Source organism: Orcinus orca, chromosome 1, assembly GCF_937001465.1.
Source record: "Orcinus orca chromosome 1, mOrcOrc1.1, whole genome shotgun sequence".
NCBI lineage: Eukaryota > Metazoa > Chordata > Mammalia > Artiodactyla > Delphinidae > Orcinus > Orcinus orca.
In genome coordinates, this window is record NC_064559.1 from 24225262 (window position 1) to 24227973 (window position 2712).

The 2712-nt window shown below is 41.4% G+C and overlaps 1 protein-coding gene across 4 annotated transcripts in view; it reads right to left on the bottom strand.

Moving 5' to 3' along the window:
• UCHL5 (ubiquitin C-terminal hydrolase L5) overlaps positions 1 to 2712 on the bottom strand; it is a 47147-nt gene that overhangs the window by 43891 nt on the left and 544 nt on the right. The window lies entirely within an intron of this gene.

Below are 2712 nucleotides of genomic sequence, written 5' to 3' on the forward strand. Positions count from 1 at the left end.
CACGGAGCAACTAAGCCCGTGAGCCACAACTACTGAGCCTATCATCTAGAGCCCATGAGCCACAACTACTGAGCCCACGTGCCACAACTACTGAAGCCCTCACGTCCAGAGCCTGTGCTCTGCAACAAGAGAAGCCACTGCAATGAGAAGCCTGTGCACTGCAACAAAGAGTAGCCCCCGCTCGCCGCAACTAGAGAAAGCCCACACGCAGCAACAAAGACCCAATCTAGCCAAAAAAAAACTATTTAATTTTTTTAAAAAATCTGTAGAATCTGTAGTGATGTCATCTCTCTTATTCCTGATATTGGTCATTTGTCTCCTCTCTTTCTTCTGATCAGTCTGACTACAGGTTTATGCATTTTATTGATCTTTGAGAAACCAGCTTTTGGTTTCATTGACTTTCTCCACTATTTTTCTCTTTTCTGTTTTACTAATTTCAACTCTGATCTCTATTACTTCCTTTTATCTGCTTACTTTAGGTTTAATTTACTCATCTTCTTCTAGTTTCTTGAAGGGAAAGCTGAGGTCACTGATTTGTTATAGTAAATCTAGTCCCTGTTACTCTATCTTGGCTGGAAGCAGAAATATACAGCCTCTATTTTTAATTAGTAGACTATCCTAGTTTGTTTTGCTGCATTTATGAATTACGTATGCATTGTATCAATTAAAAGTATAGTTCTGCTCCATCAGTTTCTTAATTTAATAAGAACTTTGTTTTACCATGACGTTATATTCCACCAAAAATTTTATTTAATATATTCACTGAATTCACAAATAATTTCCCCTTCAATGAAGAAACTTAAATCTACAATAGCATTCATAACACAACAAGATGTTTCACTTTTGAAAGAATAAACTTCCAAAGGTTTTTTTATTTTTTTTTTTGCAGTATGCGGGCCTCTCACTGTTGTGGCCTCTCCTGCTGCAGAGCACAGGCTCCGGACGCGCAGGCTCAGCGGCCATGGCTCACGGGCCCAGCCACTCCACAGCATGTGGGATCTTCCTGGACTGGGGCACGAACCCGTGTCCCCTGCATCGGCAGGCGGACTCTCAACCACTGCGCCACCAGGGAAGCCCCCAAAGGTTTTTTAAATCCATGAATTGAATGAGGAAAAAAGAAAATGACTGGAATAAACTCAGTCTCTTTGAAGCATCTGATGGTGATATACAACTACCATCATTTAACTTTTTGCAAAGTTCTTCTGCTAATTAAACCAGTCTAATAACTATAGCTTCAGTTTTCATTTGTGCAGGTACAGAAGGTGCAGTTCCATGGCAGTCTCTTACGCATGCTTTTATTTAAATCATTTTCAATTACAAGTTTTCTGCATGTACGAAATTGGAGCAAAAGCTTTAACAGAATGGACTAATTTTAAAATAAACAAACTTGCCTGATACAACGTTTCTTAAGGTTAACTCTAACATGTCATAATAGTTAAGGTTTTGAAGGTAAAGTTTATGGCTTAAAACCTGCAGACATCTCAAACTCAGTGTATGTCCAAAGCTGAACCCACTTTCTTGTCCATCAAGCCTACTCTTCTCTTGTACTTGTACTTCACCAGTCTCCCAAGCTAGAAACTAGAGTCATTGTCACCTCTTTTTCCCTACATCCCAGCAGTTAACAGTCCTGTGGATTTAAATATAGCAAAAATTATTGAATCGACCTCCTCCTCTCCAAATCACTACTTTATGTGTGGAGCCAATCATCTCAAATTCTGACCATTTTAAGAGGCTTCTAGCTTCTCTTACTTCACGCCAATCTACCCTGCACACTGCAAGTAGTAAATCTTTTAAAATTATAAAAATATCATTTCAGCCTTGAAATATCTTTGACAGCTAAGTCCCCAGGGGCTACAGGGCAATCCATACTACACAACATGGCACACAATCTGGCCTCAGTTTATCTTTTCAGCTTCGGATTGAAATACTCCTGAAGTCTGTTACATTATGTTTTAGTCACTTTCCCAGCTGTTCCCTAAGTCATATACTTTACCACGACTACTGTTTATGCCTTTCCTTCTGCCTGTGCTCTTCCACGACCTGTGTGTACCTACTCTAATGTAGCAATTAATACGCCATATTATAATTTGCTTGTCAGTTCTTTAGAACAGCAGTCATGCTTTATTCACATTAAAAATATCCAAACCCTACCAATGTGTCAGACATAGCAGGTAAACAATATATGCCCAATACATGATATCCAAACAGTCAGATATGTACAACAGTTATCTATTTCAATGTTGAATTTCCACCTCAAGTACAAGTTTTAACATAAGAGCTAAAATTAATACTTGAGAAATAACAGATAAAAATAAACTTACAGCCAAAGAAGAGCTGCAGGGACAAGGAAGGCTACAAAGTCAAATATGTTGGTTACTTAGGACCAGAGATAAAGAACAGAGTCAGAAAGAAATTACGAGGCAAGCATGTGGCCTCTGGAGCACTAGGTGGAGAAAGCACACTTCCCCGGAGGCCACAAAATGAGCAGAACGAGCGAGCTGGTCCGTGCGTCCCACGCGGCCAGCCTGTGCGGACGTTCGCAGGGCTGGGCACACACTCGAGGGGTTCTGCTCCGAATAACTCGAATGTCAGGTTCCGGGGCGGCTTGGGCCTTGGACACCCCACCCTCGACAAGGCACATCCGACTTTTCCTGTAGCACCGATGGCCTGAGACACGTACCTGGGCACCCCTGCCCGGAATGGGGGAGCCCC